This window comes from Neolamprologus multifasciatus, chromosome 12 (assembly GCF_963576455.1).
Source record: "Neolamprologus multifasciatus chromosome 12, fNeoMul1.2, whole genome shotgun sequence".
In the NCBI taxonomy this organism is placed as follows: domain Eukaryota; kingdom Metazoa; phylum Chordata; class Actinopteri; order Cichliformes; family Cichlidae; genus Neolamprologus; species Neolamprologus multifasciatus.
Genome location: NC_140450.1, coordinates 21,705,924 through 21,729,114, shown reverse-complemented (window position 1 = coordinate 21,729,114; position 23,191 = coordinate 21,705,924). Strand labels below are relative to the sequence as shown.

The 23,191-nt window shown below is 36.8% G+C and overlaps 1 pseudogene across 1 annotated transcript in view; it reads right to left on the bottom strand.

Annotated features, from left to right (window-relative positions):
• The window catches only part of LOC146506958 (uncharacterized), a 303,858-nt pseudogene extending 281,323 nt beyond the window's left edge, over window positions 1–22,535 (bottom strand). The window contains exons 1-2 of the transcript XR_014877373.1: window positions 21,571–22,535; window positions 15,821–16,004 (exon numbers count right to left, since the gene is read on the bottom strand). The product of XR_014877373.1 is annotated as an uncharacterized LOC146506958 (transcript). The remainder of the gene's footprint in view (window positions 1–15,820; window positions 16,005–21,570) is intronic.
• Window positions 22,536–23,191: the final 656 nt, after the last annotated feature.

Here is a 23,191-nt window from a genome sequence, read left to right as displayed (position 1 = left end):
ATTCACCGGTGACTGCAGCTGTGTCCGTCTCCTGGACTGCAACACTATTAAATTAGAGCGCCTGGGCCATCAATTTAATAAGCGCTGGAGCAGATCATTTGAATAAGGACAGTATTAGTATTCTAGCTGAGCACAACTAAGAGCAGCCGACCTTTTTCACCGCAGAGAAGATCCTTGAACACATCCAGCTGAATCAGAGAACGCAGTAATAAGCCAATCACTGCTTAACATTGTCAAATGGAAGGATGCTTCTGCTCTCCCTTCTCCAGTCAGTCACCACTATCCCCACAGCAGTGCCAGTTATCGTGCTTTATTAAGCCAACTTCCTAGCTTCATCGCGGCAATATAAAAAAAGGAGCTAAACAAAGGTTGAAAGGGTTGAGGCATTCATGAAAACATACTCAAATAATGCAAGGATTTATTATTATTTACAATATAGCAGGTATGGGCAATATATATTGAATATTTTCAGTGTACTGCAGTTTGTTCTGCATGGAAGTAGTAAATAACATCCTGAAGATTGAAAAAACTCATATATAACTCAACTTAGATAACAGAACTGAGATTGCTGCCAATTTAGGCATTTTCAAGCAAAGATTATTATAACCTTACTATTTTAGGTAATTAGTAAAGTCTTCTTCCTTCACCTTTCACAAAACAGTCCATAGCAGCAAATTTATCCCATTTTTAGACAAAACACTTTTCCTTCCACAGTTGGCATTAGGGCTCCGCCTTGTTATACCGCTCATGATAATAGCAGTATCAATTTTTACGTGTCATCTCAAAATATCAATTATATATGCATAGACACGTTTTCATTCTCGATTGTTCACAACGACATAAGCCGATAACATGGATGAGAGTGAGAGTAGCGTTTCAGCCTCCAGTGATGATTTATTACCTAAAAAGAGAGCCTCTTCAATATTAGTAGTTTGGCTACAAGAGGTTAGACCTTCAGCACAGTACTTTGCAAAATAAGCAAAGCACTGTAATTTTGGCAAAACTGAACAGGCTCCCGAACAGTTCCGAGGTTAAGTTAGTATAACAATAACAAATACTAAAGTAACATGTTAAGTAGGGATGTTCCATTTTTACTTAAAATTTACATGGAAAACGCTATCTAGGCTACCTCTGTGCTTACATTTGACTTATGCTGTGTCAATATATCTAATGCTGGGTCACTACTAGTGGAGAATTAGACGGCCTGTCATCAGTGGCAGTAACACATTGGAAAAGAACGATTTTGCAGCGCCGCCACGCAGATATATACACACACATACACTACAATTATTATAGTAAGATGTGACACAACACCATTGCAAATTTCCTTGAAATATTCTGTTGCAGTTTCTAGGCTATATCACCCACCCAGAGTTAGCAGGATCAACCTGCAAGCATACCCTCTCTCCATTAGAATTTTAAGAGAGTGGCAGCGGAGCAACACGTTTAACTGACCACGAAGAAGGTGGCGTAGGTGCAAGTAAGCACACGAGGAAAAAAACTGTTACATGTGGTTTTGGTGGGCCATGTCTCAGTATTTTATATCAGTGTCTTTTAATCAGAGCAATGATAATGTAAACAAATACTGCAATTCAAATTGTATTTAATAATGTTTCTAATCATATTATGATTAGAAATGTTTTTTGTTTTTTTTTTGTTTATTTATTTATTTTTTACACAATTAAAATTTAACTGCCAAGTATACTATCTGTAATTTACAGGTGAAATGCCACAACTCTTACAATAAAGTTGGTCTCTGAACCTCAGTTTACACAGGAGATGGGCACACCAGATCAGGTCAGATGTTTCAGAGCTGTCTATTAAGAAATTTGACAGAAAGTACTTCTAAGACATTAGTAGTTTTTTTCTGTGATATGTCGCAATGGCATGCCTTCTTTTCTGCCACCTACACAAGATTGGTCAGAATTTATTACTTTTTAAATGTTTTTTATTTCGTATGGTCACCCTGCAAAGCAATCTGAATTCCTGCAACTAATTTTCTGACAAAAATGTAATCAGAACAGCTTTGTTGAGTCTATTAAATGCAGCAACATTAATTCTACATTACTGGGCTGCAGAATGTTCATTCTTTTATATTTATATAACAGCTGGTAAAAGTCTTTGTGCGTAACTATCTGGTTTTATAAAATGTTGATATGATTTTCTTCTATTTCATGTAAAATTGTTCCAGTACAAGCAATAAATGAATACCAACAGGATTTTCTTTAATGTAGAGGTGCGGTATTTTCTACTACAAATACTCTAAAGGGCAGTGCTGGAAGCTTCTGTTAGCTCCTTCATAACAAAATGTGTAATGTGTACTATAGTTTTCTTCATTAAAGTCTTGTAATATAAGATCATAGGTATAGAAAAAGTGCATCCTGCACAAGTGTCAAGATCTAACCATTCCATGTTCAGACATTTTTGATGATTTCCAATCATAAACAATTCCTAGCCAATCCATTTCATGCATGCATAACATGTGCACAATGGTGCAGCCAAACAGTTATAAACACACACTAACGTGTCATTAGCGTGGAAGCACTTTAATGTGAGCAAAGATACAAACTTTGTAAAAGTAAACCGCAGGGAGAACACCCAACTACAAGCCTAATCGGAAACCATGGACATTGTAAAGAAGCTAACAAAGGCAAAGTGGCTAAAGCTATCCAAACATCAGAGCTAGGCACAAGCCAGCAGCCTTGGAAATGTATGTGCAAAGATTCAAAGGAGTTATGGGGAAATTTATGGAAACATAAAAAACCAATAAAGGCCAACGTCCCATTGTTTGGTGAAGTTATAACCGCACTGGAAAGGGATCTACGTATCGGAAGTTTGCATTGTTATATAGAACTCTTGCATTTGTTTCTCCTTAGTAAGGTAAAACATGACACATAAGGGTGGGTGCATCTCCTTCCAGTAGTAGAGCAGTTTCAGTTATTTAAGGCAAAGAAGAAAGCTAAGTTGTTCCCTTATTCACAAGAGGTCGCAGCCTCAGATATCTACACTTGTTTGGGGGAAATTGTGAATTTTAATAACTTTTATTATGAGTTTTGCTTGTAAATACTGTCAGTTATAGAAAGAAAATCAGAACTAGCATAAATCTGTATCAGCAGGTCGCAATTGGAAAAAAAAATCACAAATCAGGATCTACAAAATTGCTAAATTGCTTCTTTCAAGATATATATGAGTATTGTAATTTGGTTTTACAGTATTTAAATCTCTTTTACGCTAGGCACGCTATATTCTGCTCAAGTCCATTACTTCATGTACATGCTTGCATTCACACAGTATGCTCACACACGTGTATCTCCTGTCCAGATGCAGAATTGATTTATGGGAATGTTGGGGTGTTGAATTGATCAGTTAACATCAAATTCCCCATGAACTAAGAAATAACAAATCAGTTCCTGACCTTAAGCCCCAACATCTTTAGCTTCTCCTGCACACCTGGGTGACAGCCCATTAAGTACTGTTTTGACACATACTGTCTCTGTTTTTAACGCTATCAGGGCGAATTGGCAGCACAGTGAAACATTAGTGGTAGTAATGCACTAGGCTGTGAAATACATAATCCGCAGTGACAGTTATGGTGACTGTCAGAGTGTAGAGGGATTTAACTAGACTTTTGTCTACATAAAATAAACATTGCATGGGGGGTTAAATGCACCCACATATGACTGCTTGGTGATAAATCAAGGATTTCCTAAGTACGCTATGCAGTAATAAACTTTTTTTTTTTTAAAGAATAGTGAAATCAAAGTATAGATTTAATTTGTGTAATTTTTTTAGGCAGGTAATAGCTAAAGACTATGAAACTGTCTCATATAACAAATCATTTATTGCTACATTCTTGACAAACACACTCAAAGCAGCCTTGCATTTACAAAACTCTTAAAGGTAATTTTCTTATGACAGAAAACATAGTAATTGTTTTAGAGCACACATAAGGCTTCAATGCCAGCATGGAAAACAAAGTCTGTGGTTGGTCTTATGACTGTCACAACTTGGGCATTATTGGGATATAATAAATAAACACGATGTCATCTCATTCACTCACAATCCTGCGCTTAAAGACTGAGGACAAGAAAGATATATAAGTAATGGGGGAGTTAGATGGTAGATATATTTTAAGCCCGGGAAACGGCCAGCTCTTTGTTTTATGGGGCTAGTTGCAATGTTGATGAATATTTGCCGGTTCAGAATCATAGCTTAATGTCAGCCCACAATTTGTTGCAATTAGCAGGATGATTTATTGGAATGGCAAGACCGAGTGCATGGTAACAATTAACACAGCTTTCTCTAGGCTTTTTATTAATGGCATGTTGCACCAGAAGAAGGTTTCAACCAAAGCTAGTACATCTGCAGGCCTCGCAGTGTGTGGCACCATTCAACAGCAGCCCAGTTCCACTGAAGCCAAAAAGACTTCTATAGACTCTAATCCCTTTATTTTCTTTGTTTCTGGGTGCAGTCAGATTTGTTTATCTACAAATTGCCTTTGTTCTAAGACTTTTGAATACAAAATATTTTTTAACCTGGGATTTTTTTAAATATTTTATGTATTTTGACCATTTATTTAAGTATACACTTTAATTTCTCAAATGAAATCAAAGAAGTGTGTGTGTAAGCCTGTATGTGTGTGCGTGTATGCACACACATTTGGCGTTTTAGTGTGTACTTTTTCAAAACTATGCAATGAGACAAAAAAGAACCAAACAGCTGTTCTGTCTGGCAATAACAGGGTTCAAGTGGAGCGATGTGCCCCTAAACGGCTAATAAACGGCACAAAATGAGCCTGCAATTAAATTTATACACTTGATTGCACTGCTGTCATGTCCACTACAGGCTTATCGAACACCTGGGATCTATTTCCTAATAGAACCTTGGGGAGAGTGGGAAAGAGAGAAAGAGGGAGGGGGGGGAGAGAAATTAACAAAGCAATCTTTTTTTCCCCTAGTATTTTTGCCCGCTTTCACAGGCATTTGTGGAGGATCCTCTTCACAGACGCCCAGGATTTGAGGTTTTTAAAGCAGGAAAGCGGAAAAAAAAGCTGCTTTGTTTAGTTTTTTTTTTTTTGGTTGAACAATGGTAGCTCATTGTAGCAAATGGGTTCTTAATACATTCAAATTGCTGTATTGATTCGAAGCCATTAGTGAGCAGTTTTATGACACACCATAATGAGAGGTGTGTGCTTAGGGATTCGATCAAGGTAAGTTTTAAAAAAAACGAACTGTAAAAAATCGACTGCATCCTGTGACCCTAAATGATACAGCTTTGTGAATTTGTATATATATATATATTTAACTATTGTACAAAGAAAAAAAAAAGCACTGAGTTGCACAAATGAATGCATGTTATTTGTGGCCCATTTTACTAATTGGCATGCGTCAATATATGATAATAAATAATGTTACTAATCTAATGAAATGACAGATTCTCTCCTAACTGACTCCATAAGCGCTGACAGTGCACTGCGATACCTCTCAGCCCAGCATCAACACTTCATTTCATCATGAAAAAAGGTGTCAGCACAGCAAATTAGAATCGTTAATAAACCTTTATTTGATGGTGTTTGATAAAACTGTGACGTTACTGTGAAAACGCTCATCTTTTTCTCATGTCTAGTTACACGTAGCATTCTCACTTTCATTTGTATCTCACTTTGAATAACAAGACCAAGCATTTTCTGTCCATTCCTTCTCAAATATGTATACTGATGTGTACGGGGGGTGTCTTTTCATTTTACTCACAAAACTCTAAAATGTACTTTTAACAGGTGATTTTTAAGCTATAATATCATCTGTAAAATTGTAAAAAAAAACAGGCTAATAAACTACATGATTTTGTTTGCTCTCTCTCTCTCTCTCATGTATGTATACATATGTATCACGTTCAGCTTGTCCGCAACGTTTGTATTGCATTGAGGTTAAAGATAGAAGTCATACACTCAGTCTGTGCTCTGTTTCCTCAACAAAGAGCAAGAGTTCCTTCTCCCTAAATTTTCTTCAATTTACTAATTACACCGGGCAATTTCAATGAGCTGGAGAGAGAAGTTTTGGGCAGTCTTGGCCCACAATCTGTCTCTGACCACTGCTAAATCACAAAGTATGTGGCAATAGGCCAACAATAATTTTGCTAACCCTTTTTTAATTATGGGAGGGTCATTCACAATGCCCCACAGAGAGCATTAGGCACTGAACTACAACTGACAAGGGCAGGTTTCCCACCAGCGAGAGGCACCTTGCACCCGGGCTAAGAAGTCACAAAATGAGGGGGAAAACAGAGAAATGAGTACGATTTAGTGCAAAGTTAAAGACACGTTATACTGCAGTCTTGGACTGGCTAGATTATTTTTAGAAAATTCTACAATGTGTATTTCATGGTGTATCTTGCACCCAATATAAAATGGTAACTTTTGACTGGAGTGGGAAATTACATTTTGGTTCTTATTTTGGTTCTCTCCGTCAGTCAGCTCCTTATTTGATTATGATTTCTAATTTTGTGACCATGTCAAGCAATTATTTGGCAATTTATGTCTCGTTCTCTGTTTACCTGGTTCACTGAATGGCTAATGGTACCTTGACTTTGGAGCCTTTAAGAAGTAGCCATTAAACAATCAGTTCATTATGCTTCAAAGTTGACAAAGCCAATTTTCCAGGAATGCCAATATTTTTGAAGAGGATTCATCACCAAGAATGTGCAAATGAAGATATATTCATTCTCCTCTCTTTGTTACTCCTGCTTAAATTACCCTTTTTTGACAGCTGACTAACAATCATCATTATAGCTTAAGCAGTCACCTGCGAGAATGGCCATAAATCTTGTTAAAAGAACCAAAACTGTCTTTCACACTTTTTTTCTATACAAGAAGCAACCTGTCTGTGAGCACACACCATCTGTACATAGTTAAAGCTGTATGCACACAGATGGCAGCTAAACACTCTCAAAGTTGCTCCGTCCGCACGTCTAACCTTACAAAGCAAACTAATTAACAGTAAAATGCAGAGAAACGGAAGGAGCAGTTTGAAAGAGTTGCAATGACTCTAATGAGGAGAGAGAGAGAAAAGTCATCTATATAGCAATGCTAAAGCGATGGGGGAACTTTTACTGGGGTTTTAGCTTTACTGTTCTCTTTAAGATCCGTTTTAAATAAGGGCTGCTCATCACCAAGCCCCTAAACCCAGCGCACAAGCCTTTAACAACATGGTATGGGCATCTGAGAGGAGGGATATGAGGGCTGGAGAAGAAGAAGGAGAAACCTTGAGTGCCAAATGGAGATATTTTCACACAATCACTACAGCCCTGAACTTTTCTAGACATTATCCAGAGGAGCTCTATGTGAGAACGTGAATGTCCAATTGAGTCGACTTCAAAGTTAAACAAGTTTTACCCCGTTAGCTTCTTACAGCCTTTGTAATGTCCGATTGAGGCCACGTGAGAGTAGAGTAGGTAATCGTCTGGAGAATTCAAAGTGAACGCACAGGTGTCACGTGTCCTGTTTTTTCACATGCTTTTTATAGGCACCAAAGCTCGCTTAAACCAAATGGAGTAGTTTAGTTGTGAGAGCACATCTGTGCAAAAGTTCTAGTGTTTTACAAATGAGAAAAGATGCTCACATGTAAAGCAGAAAGCCTCAAATAGTTAATTCAGGGTTTCACTGATCAATCTAAATGATAAAAGTGCATCGCTTAGGTTTAAAAGTCTTCATATTTTATCCAATGGCCACAGTGTTTGAAGAACTGCTGACCAGCTTTGTGTAACTCAGTTGCACATTACTTTTAAAGCTTTTCAAGTTGTTTCCCTTGCCAATGACAAGAAAAGGAGTGAAGTACTTGCATATTGTCCCGGTTGTTGTCTTTGACTCAAAACTGTGTACCCCCACTTTCTGAGGGCTACCAAACTGATGAAATGTATTTTGTGAAAACGAGGACAACTCCTTGGAAAGTTAATTAGTAGGAAACAAGCAGAGGAAAAAGCAGGAATAGAGAAATGACCCAGCTGCCAAAAGTAATAACGTTTTCATTATTTATTTCATTATTCATTTATGGATGTGTTCAGACAGAATTAATAATAGAAATCCCTGAGAGAAAATGTTTGCGCTGGAACCCTATTACGAGCAGGCCAAGTCCAGTGGCACAGTTAGTTAACATGCACAAATGTACTGCCCCTGACAAATAACATATCAAGTGGATCCCTGGATTATTTTGTGTTCCCAAACCTCTTTCTTTCAATTCTCTCTTTCATTTAATTGTTCCAGTCAAGGTTAAGGTTGCATTCAAACAGTTACTCTCTGCTACCTTCATGGAAAAATAATAGAATTTAAGAAAAACTAAAGCAATAAAGCAATCATCTGCTGCCAAATGCTGTGAGAACTGCATCGCAATAATCACCGTGGCATCCATTTAAATGTCTGTTGCTCTGTTTTCATACATAAGTAAGATGTCCATTTCTCCCTGAGAAAACCAGTAATGAAGCACAGAATCAATTAGAAGTCCCTTTGGAGAGTCAAATTTGTGCTGTTCCATTACACATTTCTGTTTTTTAGTCCAAATATTACATTGCACGATATTCCCTGATCTGGCCTGTGTTTGCTTTTCTCACTGTTTACTGCAACACTTCCAGGCCAACTCACATTTGATTTCCTCCACCGAGAATCCAAGCACACTCCCAATACACACTATGGAGAAAATGAGCCCGGAAAGGAGTAGTGGCAAATCATTCAAGGCTGTCCAAAGATCTCTATTACAAAAGCAGATTTTATTTTCACTTCCAACACAGACATCTCTGTTAAAAAGCATGTCAAAGGCAACTGGGATGGCTGGTTTTTCTCTTGGCATATTATTTTTTTACTTATCAAATGTGTTTCCCTTACCATCGTCCCAACCACAACCCACCCACCCAATTCCTGGCTTTACTATATTAAGTAAAATTGAGAACGCATGGTGGGGGAGTGAGTGCCTCACTGGGTCTACAGTATGCATCTATCTCCAGACGATGAGGCGGTGATGTGTTGGCGTGGGAGTGTGTTCGACGGGAAACGACAAGTTACTTTAAAAAAATTAAATATAAGAAAAAAAAAAACACTGACCATGTGTCAGTTGGATATTTTTACATTATCCATACATGAGGCATTTCTCTTTTTTTTGCTCTCCTATTCTGTGCTCAAAGCACAAGGGCCACAGCCATGTGTGAATAATCACACAAAGGGCCTCAGAGGTGCCCTAACCGCCTTACAAAAGAAGGCTAGGTGCAAGGGCAGATGGGGGAGACATAGGTTGTAGGATTTGAGAGATGGAGGAGGGGTTGTAAACGTTAACACGTTGAGGATTTGGATATCCTCACAAGCTTGTCTCATTAGCTGCTAATTGGCAAGACTTTTCTCCATCTATTGTCTTTTGTTCTGCATTAACATTTGTTTTTTGAACGATGCAGACGAGCAAGAAAAAGACAGTCTAAGGCTGTGAGTCAGTCCACTATACATTTCAAGTGCTCCGTGCTTCGCTAAGAGAGAGTTAAGCCCGTATTACAGCAATATAAACAGTTCTGTCCTATTATTAACCTTAAAAGCAACTGAGTGCAAAACTAAATGCTAAACCTTTTCAACTAAATTAGCACAGGAAATCACTGGAGGGAGAGAGTTAGAAAGATAGAGAGAAAGAACAGTAAGTGACACAGAGGATGAGAAGCAAGGACAGGGTTATTTTTTCCTGTTCTTCCATTTTCTGCTCATCCACCTTTGCCAACTGGGAAATCATAGAAAAACATCAAAACAGCTAAATGGCAAATTATTATCAAAGCTCCCCTCAGTGTTCGGTCCAGGCCAGACATATTGGAGTTGTCATGCAGGGGATGGCCAATACTTTCCTAGAATTACTCTCAGTATTGCACTCTTTGACAAACATTAAACAAGACAATAAAATACATAGGTAAAGGTGCATTTGCCTACAGGCACAGATGGGAAAGACAGAAAGATGGGAAGAAAGAGGAAATGAGAAAATAGGTCTCCAAATTAACAACACAGTTTCCGGACAGTCCAAGTGAATTATACATTTCCAGAAGAAAGCTATGCTTAAGGCACAAAAGAAGGGTCATGTGTGTGGTTTTTTTCCAGCCACTGTCTTTGTCATTTGTCCCAGTCTGTCTATATCTCTCTTGCTCACATTTTTTGTATCCCTTTGAGTATACAGAAATAAAGTTGCCTTGAATGCTAATAATTATTGGATTTCAGGGCCAAGTAATTCAAAGAAAACTATGTCTGCTGTACTTAGTTTTAATGGATGTCACCAAACTAGACAGAGATTTGGTTTTTGTCTTGTTTTTTGTGATGGCTCTAAGAACAGAGGCTTTATCAACACTTGCTTTTAAAGAAAATTGTTTATTACGCACGTTAAAATTTCAGTCTGTGTTCTTTATCACTGTCATATGCATGATGTCATCACATTACACTTTTTTTTTTAAAGTTAATCAATGTTGGAAAATGAAGAGACCATCTGAGAAAAATAAAATTGCTTCAATGTTCATCAACAGTTTGCAGGAGGAAATACCCGGGTGGAGGGACTGTGCAAACGTAACGATGGTTACAATTATGGCGAGAGCAAGAGCTCTGTTTTATGTTGAGAGATGTCAGAGAGGAAAAAAGGGTAAGGAAGCTGGGTCACAACTCTCATATGTTTTTTAACACCTGACACCAAGGTTCATAACTCATATGGAAAAAAACTGAAAATAACACTAACAAAAGAAACAAAGAAAAAGAGGAACCTAAATACCTTGCCCAGTCTTGCATCTGACCATCCCAGGATACCGTACAGATTTTCTGCCAATCTTCTGACACAAGCATCCAAACCAAACAACAAAAGATTTTAAAACATGTTACATTAAAATAGTCTTTAGTATTTGCTTAAAACTCCTTCAAAGTAACCATTTCTGACTTAAGTTATCCGGCTTCTAACAATTCAATGTAGTCACAAGTGCAAGGCCTCCAGCAGAATATTATAGGTCACAGTCGGCCTGCACATGAGTCTTTGGCTTCATCCAACGTGCAGCAGATCAAGGGCCTCGAACTAAAACAGTACTGACAGTGACCTCACTGAGACCCAGCAACTGCAACAGCCCTAACAAGGTATTAGCAGGCACCTCTGTATACCCTCCAACTCTCAGCCTGGGTCCAAAGAAATACAGCTGTGCAGAGTGTTCTTGAGGGCGGAGGGCAAACCTGAAAGCAAAGAGGTGCCCCTGGCTAAGCTCAGGGGTGGAGCTAGAGGGTCAGGAATTCAAAGCAACGTAGGGCCAAAGTTTACAAAGATTTTTTTTACTGGTATTTCCTTTCTCTAACACAGCATTTCAGCATTTGTTCATCAAAGAAATTTCAATTTTAAAAAGATACCAGTGCATGCTTTCCCCATATTTATTTAATGAATACAAATATGGAGTGTGTGCCACCCCCCCCCAAAAAAAAAAAAAAACACAAAAAAAACTGAGCACTGTGAACTGCAATAAGGAGCCAATCTTGTTAATAAAATAAAAAATATAGTTAACCATGAACTTAAAACTCACACAACTTAAACAACCAATATTTTTTTTACTGTAGTTTGTAATTTTACCACATTGTACATTGCAATCTGTTTGAATTCATTGGGTTTTTTTTTTAAGTGAGATGGCTATTTCTACGTATTAACATGTTTGCTAGATAGCTAACATTCAACTGCAGGATAACCTGCTTTTTCATTTTTAATTGGCCAGTCACTATTCAAAAAGAATTCAACCTGCAATTACAATTATGTTTTAAATAATCAGAGGTGAGATGTTTATAAAAATGAAAAAGTCAATCAATTCACCATTAAAAGAAAGCATAGCAATCTGCAAAGAGACTATTCAATAACACGGACCAAAAGAGTACGTAATTGGGCTAAATCTTTTCAGTAAACTGCCACTGTGACAAATGTTCTGTAGTTCTGTCCCCTGCAGCTGTGTTGACCCCAAACTGTAGTCTTAAATTCTGTATCAAATACAGGTAGTGTCACAAAGCAAATATAGCAGCCGCATATCATATTTTAATAGAATAAGGAGTAATTTTATATAAATCCCATATGAGGAACTGAACTGACATCCTGTAGCCATGGGCAAATCCCTGGATGCTTGAACTCAGCAACAAAATCTACAGTATATATATACCTGTGTCCAGGTAGACAGACAGGATGCTCTTACACAAAGCAAAGTTTTACTCTTTTAAGTATATCTTACCAGCTGCATGATCTTCAAAATTCTGCACTGAATAGTTTTTTCTCTAGTCCTGGTTGGAATGAACCAAGCACAATACCCATGATTTCTTTTGAACTGTACACCTTATTCTTCTTTTAAATATCTGATCTCGATATTAACATATTTTGATAACGCTATTCAGTGGCTCTTAAACATTGCCCAGTGCTATATACAGATATAGTGCTGGTGGTGGCGTTAGTCAGTAACAGTAGCCGTAGTTCTTTTTCACTTGAGTAACCTAAACCAATTTCAATGATATTAAGGATCATCAAGCTGTCACAGAACCTGATGAAGGTAAGTTGGTTTTACAAAGAAATTGTATCTTGTTTGCACTTGTACAGTACAAACATCTAGCTTTAGATTTGGCAAATACACTTTGCAAATATAATATGCTAAAAATGTTTGATGTAAAAGTTTGATGGGAGTTGGTTATTGCCTGGTTTTAGAAGGCATACCGTTGTGTTGCTACTCTTCTGATCATCCTTCTTTTAGCAGCAGCCTGTCTGCAAGTCAAGTTAAGGGGCAGTGTGCCATTTATGTATTTTCAATATTCCTGCATAACTTTTGCAGAGTTGCAGAAAGCGTTTCTGTCCATTGTGACATATAAGGCTTTATGAAGCTCAGTAGAGTAGAGATTTGTGACCTAGGACCCCTTAACTTACTGTAGAAGGGATCTATAATAACTGGAACTCCAAATAAGCAAAAGGAAAGAATTTGCTGACTTTTGAAGCAAGACAAAATAGTTTTCAAAGTGTGTTAACTGGCTCTATTCTAGATTTTTATATTTGTTAATGACTTACAGCATAATTTCTTATGTATGTAATTTTGAATATTGAAATGTATATAAACTATAGAAATATACACTTCCTGCTCTAAAAGGTATGAGTTTAGTTTGTCCTCTAAGAAAGTGGTATAGCCGTGTGGTTTTGTGTGTGTATGCATGTGAAAGCGCGTATGGCGGTTGTCTCTGTGTGACTGTGGGCGTCTAGAGGAGAGAGAAGCCTCATCTGTTACCAACCCAGCCTGGCCGGCCCGCCGCATGAAGTAGAACGACAGGGTGTCACCGCCGACGACAGTGATGGATGCCCTAAATTCTGTAGGCAACTTGGGCAATTGGACGCATTAACAACAGGCACCTGCTTTCCCCCGTACAAATCTATTAAAAGATAACAGCAATGGCGGCTTCCACACTATTAGTAAATTATAGCTCTGTCTGAGTGTGAGGTAAGTAAGCCTCTTTTTCCCCACCTGCCCCCACCTACCTTCTTCTGCTATAGTTTCTAATTGGCAGTCTCACAGTGCCACCTAGTGGCAACAATTTATAATGTGAAGTAATGTTTGCAACGGAACAACAAAGTCAAAAGAGCAGACTAAGTTTGCCTAAAAATCTGATAATTTCACTGTCATGAAGATAATTTCACTCTCATTGGGTTCAGTACACTGTAAATAGCCATTTACTGTTTACAATTGGAAATGAATGAAAATAAAGATGTTTTTCCACACTGGCCAAATTTCTATCATTCCAAACTCTTTCATTGAAAATATTTTATTTTCACACTTGCAATCAGAACACAAATCACACACCTCCAAACATGATGAACATATGGTACACGTTTAACATGGCAACAGCCCTTAAGGTCAGTTTTGTTTATAGCTGTTCACTGACTGTCATAGTGACTGTAGTGCAACCTTAAATCAGTGAACAGTTCATCTTTGTGAGATAGAGTGTGCATGTGTACGCATGAGAGTGTGTATGTGTGTCAGGTTACACAAGCAAACTTGTTCTCCAGCTTTCTTCACGTTTTATGGATTTCTCTTGCAAACTAATTTTCCATAAACAAGCCTTTCTTTGGGCTGACTGGGCCAAATGGCCATTGATTTGGGACAATCTGGCCAATATAAAACCATTACGACCTACTCAACACCTCCTCTATCAAAACATTAACACGACACCATTATGACAAATATCAGGCTATAGCCAGGTACGACACATAAACGCGTGTCACATAAATTTGCTTTGGATAAATATTTCTGTGTCTGTGAGGAGGGTATGTGTTTGTGAGTTGGCCAAGAATAAAGGGAAGACATGACCAATAAATACTTTTACAGCAAGCAATTTGTCAGGATGTGTAAATGTCCCCAATTCCCAACAGCACTAGAGTAAAATTTACAGTCACTCTGGAAGTGACAATGCACAAAAAAGGACCACTTTTTACTCTCTCTCATCTCCCTCAGACCACTAAAACCTTCCCATAAATCTCCTCCAGTCCCTCCAGATGTCTCCTGTTGTCAGATATCATGCCTTGACAATGCCTTCCACCATCATTGTCTTGACAGAAATATGATATGTGAAACTGCAATGTCGCATCACTTAACATGATTTAGCCTAAGCTAGCCTGCACCATTTTAATCAATCAAAAATGTCACCTTTTTCCCTGTAATGACGGCAAAGGCAAAGGATCCCTGTGTTGGGGTGATCTATAAGACTTATCTAGGCTACTGATTTATGACCACTGCCAGCTAATGTACTAAAGGAGCCTACTCTCTTCCTGTCATCAGGTTTTCTATCAAATTGGCAAATAAGTAGGCCAGTATTCCCTCATGGGCAAGAAAGAAAAGACACTTCATATAGTATGTAAACTCTACAATTATGGCATTATACATGTTTGTAACCCATCCATACTGCACCATCAGGTAAAACTATTATTAGATGTCCTTAAAAAACATGTCCTTCACATGCCAGACTCTAATTGTTGCTACTATTTCAATGAGTTTGCTTGCTTATTCATGCTTTGACTAAACTGTGGCCTTTGACTGTCATTGCTCATTGTTCTGTAAACATTCCAAAGTCTCAGTGGATACCTGAAGCTTTAAGACAAAGTAATCTGGCTTTTATACTTTTGAAACTTCTAAATACACGCCAGAGTAAAACAGTATATCACAAATTCAAAGATGCGCTGCAGACTTAAACATGGTAAATATCAGTAACAGCAGAAAAAATTAATGAGTTGTCCAAGTTAACCAGTTGTCTGATTATGCGGGGGGGGTTTTTTAAGTAAAAAATGGTGTAAATGAGAGTATGCACCTTTTTCTTTTTTAAAGAACAGTAGCTGCAATACCTTTATATTCCTGTATGCATCATCTGCTGCACTGGGTCCTTGAGGTTCAGAGTGTCTTTTGGTTTGTTCTGCTAATTGCATTATTAACATATATCAATTTTGGCATTTGTAAACTAATTAAGAATAATATGAGATAAGAATAGCAATTTCTTGCGCAAATAATTTTTTACCAAACACAAACAAACAATAGGCACACAAACAAAGATGGAGGAAGAAATAAAGTCCAGCTGGTGTTGCTAGAGATTGGTGCAAACATCAAACAAAAGAACCAAATAATATTGTAAATTTATTCTTCGAACACACCGACAAAAAAGGTAAAATATATTTAAGAAAAAACATTATTTTTATTATTTATCCTTTACCCATTGTTGTACTTGCACCACTCAATATCTAGCAAGGCTTCCTGGATTTTATTTATTATACAAGTAGACTGGGAACGCTACCTGTAACCACAACAGAGTGACTGGATCCACATGCAAGCAACTTTACACTGCCCAGCCCAGATGTTGCAAACTCTTTCAGAAGTGCCTCCTCTGGAGGAATGACCTCTGGCCTGCCGTGCCCAGTTTGTCCAAGCTCCCCACTTCCCCAGCAAAGAAGATCCATGTCCACCTCACACTGCATGTCCTGGGAAACAGACCAACAAAACTTAAACAAGTCAGCTTGGTACTTTTTTCCATTTATGACTTTACCAGTATTCCTGACACATTTTGTTTCTATTGCATGTAGGTTAAAATGAGAAAATGAGGTGTACACATAAGTAAACAATTTAAAATACTGTTATCCTTGGTGGGTTTGACATAGTGGCTCATAAACCAGTTTTCCATTTGTTACAGGCTCTAGTTAGTGTGACCCTCCAACAAAAACAGAATAAAGCACTGCAAACACCAGACTCCAAGACAATAATGGAGATGTCATTCACCCTGCCCCTGAAGAAGACTGTCCTTTGGGGGGGTAGTCGAATAATCTATGGGACTCCCACAATAGGACCCTGGCTTGTTAGTCAGCTGGCAGGGTAACACACGTTGGGTGAGTGCAAAGGTTAGTTGGATAGCAGTAACTTAAAGTAAGCTCACCAGATATACTCAGTCTTATCCATGATATCAGATTTATCTAGCCTCAGAACTCTAGTCAGAACTACAATAGGGATTCTGACCTTAACAAGTCTGTTTCTAGCAGCTTTTCAGCACTTACATTTGAGACATATACATATATATATACATATATATATATATATATATATATATATATATATATATACATATATATATATATATATATATATATATATATATATATATATATATATATATATATGATCCATCACTAATAGTGTGTAAGAAAGAGGAAATATTTTAATAGCTGTTTGTAAGCACTGGTCTTCTAGTCAGCATTGCGCTTGCATAAAACTAATCAGAAGTTCTCAGCCTTATTTGTAATGAACTGTGGATCACCAATATGCTCCTAAACATGTTTGTTTACAGTCTGCCCTCTGTGCTAATTAGAATGTGACCCTGCACGCACACGAAAACACAAATGGAAGGTGGGTGTATGTGTACGCATACACATACATACAAACTCCCCACAGCAATATTAACAGCACAATTCCATCCGACTGATATTGGAATTTTTCGAAAGAGCAAACCAATAGATAACCTATTACAAAACTATAAGAGATCAATAGCTAATTTCTTTGCATTGATTACCACTTGGACATTTAACATGCGCCCTGTGGCCACAATGTGTGTTCCACAAGCTTAGATCCCCATTGGCTCTCATGAGTATTAAAATTATCGATTCAGACAGAGGACTAAAAATGTCAAGCTGTTCATTAATCTTAATAAAGACTGGACTTGACCAAGGCACCCTTTCTCCCAATGCAGGGATACAACCTATCCAACTAGGAGGACATGGCAAAGATTAATGAGCTTCTACTGTGGGATGTGATTTAAGTCTTTGCGATTAATATATCAATTCCAAAAGAACGAGTCTTTTATACCAGTGATTATTTTTACCCAGGGTGCACCTAAAGACAACATTTTAAAATTCATATCAACTGCTTAATAGAAGTTCTTTCTTGCAAAATTTCAATGAAACTTCACAAAACAAGCAGTAATGAAGTCTTTGTGTGCTACGGAGCAGCATCTGCCATTATGCTACAGATGGTCCTGTGCGGTCCATAATACACCATTTTTATCAGCACTGCCTGACAACTAGTTTCATCTCTCTCTCGTAGATGACTGTCAAAGCATTCGGGGCTGTCTTTAGCTTAATGAGGGCCCTAAGCAGGATATGATTTGCTCACTTTTTTCACTTTTAATTACTTTAATATTTCTGCCACACTTACACTCATATGTTTCCTGTCTTGATTTGCTACATTCATATCCGCTAATCAGAGAGGTATCACATTATTCTGAAGCAAAAGCACTTTGAAACTGGCTCTTTTGCATGCTCACATTAATATATCCTATTACTAAAAGACTAAAAGTGGTATTTTGATGGAGATTGTATTATAAATATCGCAGGACTTTACAATTAAGATAAATCTAAGATCCTAATCCATACACAGAAATCTAGAAATCACAATTTTTCATTTATTTGTTCATTTCAGGCACAACAAAAATACATATATTGAATATAAAGTGCACAAAACAAAAAACAAAAATTACCTGAAAAGGAGTGGGACGAAGAAAACTTATTAAATCCCACCCCTATACTCACTCATCAACAAAAAACAATAAGCTTCCCACAGCTACGCCCATCGTTGCAACCAAACAAACCATCAACAGCCCCGGGCACATGCAAGCATCTCAACGGCAGCTCGCAACAACAAATAGAACCTTCATAACTGAATACAGAATATATATTAATTATAAATTGCGTTACCACAGGTAACAGGCAATAATAATTACATAGTGACAAACACACATACATATACATACATACATATATATCTACACACACATGTACATACATACGCACACACTTTTTTTTCTTTTCTTTTTTTTGAATCCATACCAGCAATGGTAAGAGAACGAACATTACAGAGCACACTATAACCATCATTGAGTATACTGTGACCAAACCAACTGTTTGTAGAGGAATTTAAATCTATGAATATTTTTGCATTGTTTCAGTTGTAAACTCAGACTGTTCCAGATTTTCACACCACATACAGACACACAAAAACCTTTACGGGTTGTTCGAGTTCTGGATAATTTGAATTCTCCGAAGCCTCTCACATTATAAAACCTTTCTCGAATTTCAAATATAATTTGTAAATTTGCAGGTAGAAGTTTATTAAAGGCTTTGTATAAGATTATGGATGTATTGTAATTAACCAGATCCTGGAATTTAAGTAACTTTGCCTGAAGAAAGAGTTTGTGAGTATGATCTAAATAACCAGCCTTGTGAATAATACGCAGTGCTCGTTTCTGTACTGTAACTAATGGATTAGTTGTATTTTTATATGTGTTTCCCCACACTTCCACACAATATGTAAAATATGGAAGAACCAGGGTACAGTACAGAGTACGAAGTGCATCTTTATCAAGGTATGGTTTCACTTTGTTCAAAACTGCGAGGCTTCTGGAAATTTTGGTTTTTATGTGTCTGACGTGGGGTTTCCATGAAATTTTGTTATCAATTACGACTCCCAAAAATTTGTTTTCACTCACATTATCAATTGGTACACCTTCAATGATAATTGGTAATTCTATATTATATTTTAAATTACCGAAAAACATTGCTTTAGTTTTATTTATATTTAATGATAATTTATTTATATCCATCCATTTTTTTATTAATTTTAGCTCCCTGTTTACGGTCATTACAAGATCAGTATAATCATCGCTACTGAAAAATATGTTGGTGTCATCTACGAACAGTATGATTTTAAGTACTTGAGAAACATCAAAAATATCATTTATGTATACATTGAAAAGTTTTGGTCCCAACACTGACCCTTGGGGAACACCACATGTAATACCAAGTTTCTCTGAATGGTAATGCCCTATGCTAACATATTGTTCCCGACCCGTTAGGTAACTTTTTAACCAGTTACCAGCTTTCCCTCGAATACCATATCTTTCCAATTTATCCAATAAAATTGAGTGATTGATTGTGTCGAAGGCCTTTTTGAGATCAACAAAAATACCAACTGCATATTTATTTTTATCCAGTGCATTAGTAATTTCTTCTACTGCCTCAATTATCGCCATTGAAGTGGTTCTTTGCGTTCTGAAACCATACTGACCAACATTTATTATTTGATGTTTTTCAAGGAATTTTTCTAATCTTGAATTAAAAAGTTTTTCTAAAATTTTTGAGAATTGAGGCAGTAGAGAAATAGGCCTATAATTGGTAAAACTGTGTTTGTCATTACTTTTGTATAGTGGTATTACTTTTGCAATTTTCATTTTTTTTGGAAAACAACCGGACTGAAATGATAAATTACAGACATATGTTAAGGGACTGGCAATATTCAGAATAACCTGTTTAACTACAGACATATTTATGTCATGATAATCCATTGAAGACTTACTTTTACATTTTAATGTGATATTTATTACTTCTTGCTCATTTGTAGCTGAGAGGAACAGTGAAAAGGGATTTGATTTTATATTACTGATATTTTCATTTTTTTGACACGGGATGTCCGCTGCTAGTTCAGGGCCAACATTTATAAAAAAATTATTGAACCCATCTACAATGTTACTCATGTTGAGATTTTCACCATTTGCATCAATGAAACATTCAGGATATGATGTTCCAGAAGATCCTTGTTTAATTAAGTTATTTAACACATCCCAAGTTCCTTTTATATTGTTTTTATTTTCATATAATCTTCTTCTATAATAAAGTTGTTTACTCGTTCTTATAATATCAGTCAATTTATTTCTATATGCTTTATATCTTTGTTCCACTTCTTTTGTTTTTACTTTGATGAACTGTTTATACAGATTGTTTTTCTTTTTGCAAGCATTGATAATTCCTTTTGTGAGCCAAGGACTTTTTATCTTTTTTTTCTTTGTCTTGTGTTCGTTTACAGGACAATGTTTATTGTACAACATAGTGAAAATATCTAGGAAATTGTCATAAGCCTTGTCCACACTCTTCATACACCGAACTCCAATCTTGTTGTGCTAAATCGAAATTAAAGGCATGAATTGCTTCTTCATTTATTGTTCACTTTGCTATCGTAATTTTGGTATCTATTTTTTTTAAATCACAGTCACACAAAGTAAAAACTGGTAAGTGGTCAGTTATATCACAGACAAGCAGGCCACTATTAATTTGGAAATCCATGACATTAGTAAAAATGTTGTCAATAATAGTGGCGCTATGTGATGTTATTCTGCTTGGCTTTGTTATTGTTGGATATAGTGATAAGCTGTACATCGTGTCAGTAAAGTCATCAATGGCTTTTAACCTTGTTGGGTTAAGCAAATCAATATTAAAATCACCACAGATGAATAGTAATTTTTGGTTCACCGAAGCAAACATTTTTTCTATCCATTCATAAAAAGTGTCAATACTTGAACTGGGTGTCCGATATATGCAACTTATTATAACATTTCTCTTTTTTTCATTCATGATCTCAATAGTCAAACATTCCAAAATTCCATCAATAGCCATAGACATAGTTGTTACAACATTATATTTTATAGAGTTATAGTTTTATAGTTTTATAGAATGGCACAGAGATATACATTCTGCTACATCACAGTGAGCATTTATTAAACATGTCCTCATTCCTTCCATTTTTCATGATGTAGAACTTACTTGGCTTTGGTTTTTCATGCAGGGCCTGCCCTTTTGTATGTTTCAAAGGTCAATCTTAGTTATCTGAATGAGCACTCCCGGACTTCAAGCCAATGTCATATAAAAGGGTTTCTGTCTTAAGTTTTACTTTTAATATAAATAAGCAATTCACACAGGTTCACACACATAGTCTCTTCTAAATTTTGGAGAGCTGTAAAATAGGTTCCGTTCTAAGGTTAATTTTGTTTATTAACCAGAAAACAAGAGTTGTATTCCATGTTGCTGCAATCAAAATGCTGTATATTATGAAACAGTAAAAGTAGAAATGCTGGCAGTAACACGTAATTTGGTTGGTAACAACATGCCCAGCAACACCAAACACAAATGGAGAAAAAAAAGGTGTAGCAGCACTCAGCAACTAGGAACTAACCTGTGGCACTTTTAAAGAGCTTTTCATTTTTTCCATCTTCATTTATCTCTCTTCCTTTTCAACTATTCTTTTTCTTTTGGTGGTCTCTGGCATTTCTCACATTGTTGTGATTGTCTGGTTGCTCTGACTTCACTTACCCCTCCTTCCTTCACTGTTTTGACAATATTGCCAGGGTAACAGTCTCCATGACATTTTCTGTTTACACTGTATCACCCGACTGAGAGCAATCGAAGGAAGGGACTTTTGGTGGTAATTTCAATATTACTAAATAACATTTCTAACTACCTGAAGCACAGTACAAATCCCACAGACAGCAGTGTGAAATCATGTCTTCATACCACACAGAGTTTGTGAAATACATCACTTGGGAGTCTTAAAAGGTTTCCCTTTTCTAAATAACTCTCAGATACAGCATGTATAAATAATTTATATTGGCCTACCTGAGTATCCTTGTCTCCATTTCTAGTATCTGCCTTTTGGCTACTTCCTGTTTTACTCTGAAGGTTAGTGTTTGTATCCTGTGTTAACTTTTACTTTCTTTCTCTGTCTTCTCCTAACGGTTGTCGAGAGTCTTAATTTCTTTTGCTTGTGCTCTGGTCTCTCCTGTTTTTGTTGTGTAGTTAGTGTATGTAGTAGTCCTGTCTTGCATTTATCCTTTGTAAACGAGTGTATGTTTCCCATGCCTTGTATTACTCCTTGAATTTCTGGATTAGTGCTTTTTCACTGTTTTGCATTCCTTCCTGAATTTAGGACCTCACTCCTAACTCAATATCTGAATGTTTTTACTCATTTTTTTTAAAATCTTCATCAACCACAGAATAACCATCAGCTGTGCTTAAAACGTAAAACCAACATTATCAGGTGTTTCTCTTATATGCGTCAACATGAGATTTAGCCTGCTAACTAGACTGACAACATAGAGGTTATTTAACATTTCTGGACTTTGGATAATTCCTATTAGAAGAAATTAATACCAATAAGTCACACATGCTGTAGCCCTAATGCAACAGCATGTGAACAGCTCAGCTGTACCAGTGTGTCAAATCAGGATCACCATAAGAGTTAGATACTGACAGAACAGTTATGGAGCCAATGAAGGCAACCGTATTGGTGTTAACAGTAAAGTTTTACATCCATATAGCAGCCATCCCAGGTCTAGTCAGCTGGTTGAAGATTATGTGGGCAAAGAGAAAGCGTGTCTAGTCATCCATTTATGGACAGTAACGGTGAGGAGGATTAGAGTTACTGTAGGTGGTCCAGCCAACATTCAGTCAGTCAACCAAGGGAAAACACTCTCTGACCAGGACAGACAGATTCTATGTTAATTAATGAACTGGGGAGATAACACATAACATGATTTGTCAGTGAAAACTAGCTAAACATGGCTAACAGTTAATATTAAACATTGCATAATTAGTTACTATGACTCTGTTCAACAAAATAATAAGCTAAACAAAGGGCTGTGCTGCGATCACTATGAAGTGGTCTGGAAGTTCCTGAGACACAAGAAAGCACAGCCATAGATTTTTCAAAAGACGCTTATTTAAAAAGAAAAACAAAAGGTGCCAAAGAGATATGAAAATCTAAACATAAGTTGAAGATAATAAATATTTATCTAAAT